The sequence below is a fragment of the Microtus ochrogaster genome, chromosome 5, assembly GCF_000317375.1.
Source record: "Microtus ochrogaster isolate Prairie Vole_2 chromosome 5, MicOch1.0, whole genome shotgun sequence".
In the NCBI taxonomy this organism is placed as follows: Eukaryota; Metazoa; Chordata; class Mammalia; order Rodentia; family Cricetidae; genus Microtus; species Microtus ochrogaster.
In genome coordinates this window covers 46,266,234-46,274,475 of record NC_022012.1, presented here as the reverse complement: position 1 = coordinate 46,274,475, position 8,242 = coordinate 46,266,234, and positions in this window count along the sequence as shown.

The window sequence follows — 8,242 nt, the reverse complement described above, 5'->3', positions numbered from 1 at the left end:
AGGGTTTCCCTGTGGTTTTGGAGCCTGTCCTGAAACTAGCTCTTTAGACCAGGCTGGTCTCAAACTCACAGAGATCCTCCTGCCTCTGCCTCCCAAGTGCTGGGATTAAAGGCATGCGCCACCACTGCCCGGCTGCTTCTGGCTTTTTACACCGGCTCTAGGAATGGAATGCAGGTAGCCACATTTGTGTAACAAAAACTTTTACCCACCAAGCCGTCTCTCTGGCTGGCCCTGTCTTCTTCTTCTTTTCTCCTTTATTTGTTGATTTTTCATGGATTCATTTGTGTTTGTGTGTGTGCCCAACACCTGGCTTGTTATGTGGGTGCTGCTCTCCAAACTGCCCATCTGATTGGGCAGTGAGTACTGTTAATTGCTGAGACTGTCCTCCAACCCCTCTATTTTTAGTCTTGATAAGAGTTTAACAATTATTCTTTTATGTTTTGTGATTTTGTGTTCTGTCTAGGAAGTTTTTCCCCATCTTAGAGTAACAAGGTAAAGTTTTCCATGTATTTTATTATAAGACGTTTATTTTAGGTATATGCTCTTTTTTATCTAAACATTATATATAATACAATATAATATAATATAATATAATATAATATAATATAATATAATATAATATAATATAATATAATATAATATCATTGCTATCCCCCCAGAGGATAACGAGTAAGTCTAGCCCCATTTGTAAGAAAGACTGTGAATTCTTCATCAGAGAATGTTTGGATTGTCTTGTCAAGTCACTCTTAAATCTTGGCTTTTTCTCCTTTTTTTTTTTTTTGCCCATTCCATAACCTTTTCTTTTCATTATCAGAGTCAATGTTATACCTGGAGTCCACTAGTTTTTCCTTACTGTCCTTCTCTGTTCCAGGATCCCGTGTCACAGTTAGTCATCCTGTGCCCTTCGGGCTCTTCTCACCTTTGACAGTTCTTCTGTTTGTTTCTGAGAAGTACTGGTCATGCACTGAATAGAATGTTTCGCAATTCAGCTTTCTTTGGTTGTATTCTCAAGAGCAGTGCTGTGGCTTAGATATGGCGTTGAGTATGCTTCCTAAACTCATCCATGAGATCTTTTGGGAGATGGTAGAACCTGTAAAGAGTGGGAAATGATTAGGTCATAGGAATGCCAGTCAGCACAAGAGACCATTTCTCAGAGTGAGTTAATTCCCAAGGGTGAGTAGATATAAAAAGAAAAAAGTTGATCCCTCAACTCCCCGATCTCACTCATCACCTTACCGTGTGACCTCCTCTGTTCTGTCTTGGTGACATCATCTACCATAAAGCCCTCATTGGAGCTGAAATAGATGGTATCAACTGATCAACTTGTGGCCTCCCAGACTGGAAGTTAAGAAAATCACTTCACAGATACTCAGCTGTAGCTGGTGTGTGTTCCGGATAGTTTTATGTCAACTTGACATGAGCTAAAGCCATTTGAGAGGAAGGAACCCCAATTGAAAAGATACCTCATAAGACTGTAGGGCAAGCCTGTAGAATATTTTCTGAGTTAGTGATTGACGGGGGAGGGTCCAACTCCATTGTGGGTTGCTGGTCTTGGGTTCTATATGAAAGCAGGCTGAGCAAGCCAAGAGGAACCAGCCAGTAAGCAGCACCCCTTCATCAGATCCTGCCTCCCGTTCCATTCATGTTTGAGTTTCTGTCTTGACTTCCTTCAGTGATGACTACAATGTGGGAATGTAAGCCAAATAAATCCTTCCCTCCTCAAGTTGCTTTGGTCCTGGTGTTTGGTCACAGCAAGAGAAATCCTGCCTACAAGGCCGTGTTGGGCAACAGAACATAGCCATCTTAGAACTTCTGTGACAGGCAGTTTTGGTTTGATTTTGTGTATGTTTCAGATTACTTAACACTTGAAGGTGTCTGCCTCTCCCCATCAGCACACATCTGGCAAATTGTACTAGGGCCACTGGACACAAAACATGAGTTGTCAGCAACTGTCTTATGGTTTATGATCAGAGACAGACAATCCAAGGACTGAGGCTGTTTGTTCATTTTTTCTTCCCCAGATTTTCTCTCTGCCTTTTGAACTTGATGTGGCAATAACCCCATCTGGAACTTCTCCCTTTTACATTCATTGGCCTCTCAAGTTTAGGACCTTGCTCTTTGACTTAATAGATAATTTCTGGCTGGCTGCCAGTCATCATCTTGGAACCTTTTGATGACTTAGTTTTGTTGTTTCCCATACAGTTATGTTGCAGGACAGGATATATTGTAACCCTTAGTTTTTTCTGATCATTACACTCTGAAATTGAAACAATTCTTTTTTTAATTGATTTTTATTGAGCTCTACATTTTTTCTCTGCTCCCTTCCCTGCCTCTCCCCTCCTCCCTTAAGCTCTCCTCCAAGGTCTCCATGCTCAAAACTTGCTCAGGAGGTCTTGTCTTTTTCTACTTTCTACTTCCCATGTAGATTAGATCTATGTAAGTCTCTCTTAGTGTCCGCATTGTTGTTCAAGTTCTCTGGGATTGTGATTTGTAGGCTGATTTTCTTTGCTTTATGTTTAAAAACCACCTATTAGTGAGAACATGTGATAATTGTCTTTCTGTGTCTGGGTTACCTCACTCAAAATAATGTTTTCTAGCTCCATCCTTTTTTCTGCAAAATTCAAGCTGTCGTTATTTTTTTCTGCTGTGTAGTACTCCATTGTGTAAATGTACCACATTTTCTTTATCCATTCTTTGGTTGAGGGGTATTTAGGTTATTTCCAGGTTCTGGCTATGACTAACAATGCTGCTATAAACTTAGTTGAGCACATGTCCTTGTGGCACAATTGAGAATCCTTTGAATATATACCCAAAAGTGGTATTAATGGGTCTCAAGGAAGGTTGTTTCCTAATTTTCTAAGAAATTGCCACACTGATGTCCAAAGGGGTTGTACCAGCTTGCATTCACACCAGCAATTCAGAAGTGTTCCCTTTTCTCCACAACCTCTCCAGCATAAGTTGTCATCAGTGTTTTTGATCTTGGCAATTCTTTCAGGTGTCAGATGGAATCTCAGAGTTGTTTTGATTTGCATTTCTCTGATGACTAAGGATTTTGAACACTTCCTTAAGTGTCTTTCAGCCATTTTAGATTCATCTGTTGAGAGTTCTCTGTTTAGGTCTGAGCTCCATTTTTTTTTATTGGATTATTTGTTCTTTTGGTGACCAATTTCTTGAGTTCTTTGTATATTTTGGAGATCAGACCTCTGTCTGATGTGGGGTTAGTGAAGATCTTTTCCCATTGTGTAGGCTGTCGTTTTGACTTGTTGATTGTGTTCTTTGCTTTACAGAAGCTTTTCAGTTTTAGGTCCCATTTATCAATTGTTTCTCTCAGTGTCTGTGCTGCTGGGGTTATATTTAGGAAGTGGTCTCCTGTGCCAATGTGTTCAAGTGTATTTCTCACTTTCTCTTCTATAAGGTTCAGTGTGGCTGGCTTTATGTTGAGGTCTTTCATCCATTTGGACTTGAGTTTTGTGCATGGTGATAGATATGGGTCTATTTTCATTCTTCTATATGTTGATATCCAGTTATGCCAGCACCACTTGTTAAATATGCTTTCTTTTTTCCATTTGATATTTTTTTTTTTGCTTCTTTGTCAAAAATCAGGTGTTCAAAGATGTGTGGGTTGATATCCGGGCCATCTATTCAGTTCCATTGGTCCTCCTGTCTGTTCTTATGCTAATACAAGGCTGTTTGCAGTACTATAGCTCTGTAGCAGAGTTTGAAGTCAGGGATTGTGATGCCTCCAGAAGTTCTTCTATTTTACAAGATTGTTTTGGCTATTCTGGGTTTTTTGCTTTTCCAAATGAAGTTGAGTACCATTTCTTTCAAAGTCTGTGAAGAACTTTGCTGGGATTTTGATGGGCATTGCATTGAATCTGTAGATTGCTTTTGGTAAGATTGACATTTTTACTAAAAAAGGGTTTGGCAATGTTCCCTCTGTTTCTATTGTGTGGAATAATTTGAGGAGTACTGGTATTAGTTCTTCTTTGAAAGTCTTGTAGAATTCTGAGCTGAAACCATCTTGTCCTGGGTCTTTTTTGATTGGGAGATTTTTGATAGCTGTTTCTATTTCTTCAGCAGTTATAGGTCGGTTTAATCTGCTTATCTGGTCTTGATTTAATTTTGATAAGTGATATTTATACAGAAAGTTGTCCATTTCCTTTAAGTTTTTCAATTTTGTGGAATACAGGTTTTCGAAATATGACCTGAGGATTCTCTGTATTTCCTCCATATCTGTTGTTATGTCCTCCTTTTCATTTCTGATTTTACTAATTTGGATATTTTCTCTGTGCCTTTTGGTTAGTTTGGATAAAGGTTTGTCTTTTTGTTGATTTTCTCGAAGAACCAACTCTTTGTCTCATTGATTCTTTGTATTGTTTTGTTTCTATTTTGTTGATTTCAACTCTCAATTTGATTATTTCCTGCCATCTCTTTCTCTTAGGTGAGTTTGCTTCCTTTTGTTCTAAAGTTTTCAAGTGTTCTGTTAATTCACTAGTGTGGGATTTTTCCAGTTTCATTATGTAGGCATTTAGTGCTATGAACTTTCCTCTTAACACTGCTTTCATTGTGTACCATAAATTTGGGTATGTTGTGTGGTCATTTTCATTGAATTTTAGGAAGTCTTTAATTTCCCCCTTTATTTCTTCCTTGACCCATTGATGATGCAGGTGATCATTGTTTAATTTCCATGTGTTTGTGGGTTTTCTGGAATTAGTATTGCTGCTGACTTCTAGTTTTAAACCATGGTGATCTGATAAAGCACATTGGATTAGTCCTTTTTTTTTTGTTATTTGTTGAGGTTTGTTTTGTTACCGAGTATGTGATCAATTTTTGAGAAGGTTCCGTGAGGTGTTGAGTAGAAGGTATATTCTTTTCTGTTTGGATGGAATATTCTATAGATGTCTGTTAAGTCAATTTGAGTCATAACATCTATTAGTTCTCTTATTTCTCTGCTCATTTTTTGTCTGACTGACCTGTCCAGTGGTGAGAGTGGAGTGTTGAAGTCTCCCACTATTAGTGTGTGTGGGATGTATTATTTACTCTTTAGAAGTGTTTCTTTTTCATATGAGGGTGTCTTTGTATTTGGGGCATAGATGTTCAGTATTGAAATTTCCTCTTGGTGGATTTTTCCTGTGACTAATATGAAATGACCTTCTTTGTCTCTTTTGACTGATTTTAGCTTGAAGTCTATTTTGTTAGATATTAGGATAGCTACACCCACTTGTTTCTTAGGTCCATTTGATTGGTATATTTTTTCCAACCCTTTACTCTGAGATGATGTCTGCCTTTGAGGTTGAGATGTGTTTCTTGTATGCAGAAGAAGGATGGATTCTATTTTCATATCCAGTCTGTTAGCGTGTGCCTTTTTATAGGTGAGTTGAGTCCATTTACATTAAGGGATATTAATGACCAGTGATTGCTATCTCCTGTTAATTTAGTTTTCATTGTTGGTGATGTTAATTTGTCAGTTTTCCCCTTTTTTTGGGATTTGCTGCTATGAGACCACCAATTGTGTTTTTTGTTGGTGTAGCCAACTTCCTTGGGTTGGAGTTTGCCTTCTAGTATTTTGTGTAAGGCTGGGTTTGTGGCTAGGTATTGATGAAATACAGATTTATTATGGAATATCTTATTTTGTCCTTCTATGGTGATTGAAAGTTTTGATGGGTATAGTCATTTGGGCTGGCATCTGTGGTCTCTTAATGTCTGCATAACGCTTGACCACAACCTTCTGGCTTTCATTGTCTCCAATGAGAAGTCAAGTATAATTCTGATAGGTCTACCTTTATATGTTACTTGGCCTGTTTACTTTGCAGCTTTTAGTATTCTTTCTCTATTCTGTATGTTCAGTGTTTTGATTATTATGTGGCGATAGGACTTTTTATTTAGATCCAGTTTATTTGATGTTCTGTAAGCTTCTTGTATCTTCTTAGGCATATCTTTCCTTAGGTTGGGAAAGTTTTCTTCTACTATTTTGTTAAATATATTTTCTGTGCTTTTGATTTGAACTTTTTCTCCTTCTTCTATACCCATTATTCTTAGTTTTGGCCTTTTCATGGTGTCCCATATTTTCTAGATATTTTGGGTTAAGCTCTTGTTAGGTTTAATGTTTTCTTTAACTGATGACTCTATTTCCTCTATTGTATCTTCAGCGCTTGAGATTCTCTCTTCCATCTCTTGTATTCTGCTGTTCATGCTTGTATTTGTGGTTCCTGATTGTTTTGTCATGATTTCTGTTTCTATAATTCCCTCTGCTTGTGTTTTATTTATTGTTTCTATTTCAGTTTTCAAGTCCTGAATAGTTTCTTTTATATGCTTGATTTCCTTTTCTTGTTTTTCTTTACGTGATTTGCTGACATCTTCCAATTTTTTGTTTGTCTTTTCCTTCATTTCTTTAAGGGAATATCTCATTTTCTCTTTAAGAGTTTCAAACATTCTCTTGAAGTTATTTTTTTAGGTCATTTTCTTCTAGTTCATCCATATTTGGTTGTTCAGGTCTTGCTGTTGTAGGGTCTTTTTAACTGAGGAAAGAAGACTCACCCTAACTCTGAGTGGTATCATTTCATGAGCTGCCTAAATAGAAAAGAGGAAGGAGAAAGCCTCTGGAGCAATCAACATTCCTAAGGTGGTTTGAATGGGAATGTTCCCCATAGGTTAATATATTTGAATGCTTGATTCCAGTTGTGTGTCATTGTGACTACTGGGATTAAAGGTGTGTGTTACCATAAGGCTGTAAGGCTGACCAGTGGGACTGTTTTACTCTCAGATCTTCAGGCAGTCTTTATTTATTAAAATACATTTGAAATGCCACTACAGGGTGTAAGGGATTTCTATAGTAACTTCATACAGACAGGCCAATGCTCTTCATTTCAAGTGCTCTTTGCTGTTCTTTTTCTACTCTAATAATCCCGTTCTACTTCTAGCTCATCCATGCTTCTTCTCTTATACTCAAAACTCTTCTCCTACAGGAGCCTTGAAGTGATAAGGAGCTGAGCCACTCACCATGGTAACACAAAGATCCAAGGCCATAGGAGCAAAACCTCAACCAGAGAGGGGGCCACAGTGCCCAGTGACAACTCTGAGACACAGATCCTTTGTTAGTAGACCGTCAAGTGAAAAATAGGCATGCTTTAAGGTTAATGTGAGGTTAGCATGGGACATTGCTTTCCTATCTGGTGGCAGAAGGAATGCCAGACTCTTGTTTTCTCTCTGAGAAGTTATGGGTAGACAGCTTCAGACATGCCATAATTCTTGTCTTTGGGTATCTGCGAATGTCTCAAATGAGGTCTCTTTGCCTAGACACTAACAATGATCAACTGTCTGTCAAGGAAGATAATTGCAGGAAGGCAGACTTCTAAGCTTATACAAAGACCTGGTTGAGAGAGTAAGAAGGTTGACTGTGGTTACTTTCTTGCCAGAATCAGGCACTGCTGGGGGAGTCATCCAATAGCTGTAATGTGAGGAAAACAGCTCTTCACACAAGAAGCCTGCAATGGGGACAGCTTGACACATTCAGAAGGTAGTATTCCTCATTGTTTTGAAGAGAAGTTTGGTGAGATGTGCTTCTCTGGTGACAATATTCCTCATCGCCTTGGTAAATGAGGTGTGTCCCCCATGAGACTTGCTCTCTGATGAGCTGACCCCAGCAGTATGTGCTGAACTAACTCTCACTGCATAATTCTACAGTCTGTAGCAACATTTTTAAGTGTGTGTGTGTGTGTGTGTGTGTGTGTGTGTGTATACTGTTAGACTGTCAGTCGTTAGATTTCCTGTTTCCTCAAAACTTTACCAGCACAATGCACTGCAAAATGTTAGAACCTTAAAAATTAATGTGATTAAAATATATGCACTGAGTGATTTTTAACTCTTATGAAAACACGTAAATACGAGGTAGGAAGTCGAGGACCAGCATGGGTTGAATGCCTGTAATCTCAGCACTCAAGAGGCAAAGGCAAGAGGATTGCTGTAAGTTTGAAGCCAACCTGGGACTTCAGAATGAGAAGCTGTCTCACAACAAACAAACAAAAGACTTGGCCAGTAGAATTGCCACTAAATTTCAGTTGCTCTTAAAGAAATGAGTTCTTTGGAGCACTTTCCAAGTAAAAGTCTGTCAGCTAGATAATATCTGATACTTTCATAAATAACAGATGACACTGGGTCAGAAAAAATTGTTTTTTTTTTTGTTTTTTTTTTTTTTACAATTCAAACAAAGTTTTCTATCAGTCAAACTCAAGGACTCTTGGCA